Source organism: Choristoneura fumiferana, chromosome 4 (assembly GCF_025370935.1).
Source record: "Choristoneura fumiferana chromosome 4, NRCan_CFum_1, whole genome shotgun sequence".
NCBI classification, from domain to species: domain Eukaryota; kingdom Metazoa; phylum Arthropoda; class Insecta; order Lepidoptera; family Tortricidae; genus Choristoneura; species Choristoneura fumiferana.
Window position 1 is genome coordinate 7,880,338 of NC_133475.1, and position 238 is coordinate 7,880,575.

Consider the following 238-nt stretch of genomic DNA (forward strand, 5'->3'; position numbering starts at 1 on the left):
CCATACCTTACTGTTTATAATAAGGTGCTGTACCTTACACGACCCTCTGCATTAATCTATTTATCTTTAGTCTGTGACACATACCAGTTCGAAATTTGAAATCGAATTTAATTAACAGCCAGCACGAAACTCGATTGAATGTTTACAATACCAAACTTATCTGTGACGGTGATGGTGTCGCTGTCGGTGAATATAACTTTGCCCGCTACTCGACATTTATATGTAGCGAATTCATTTG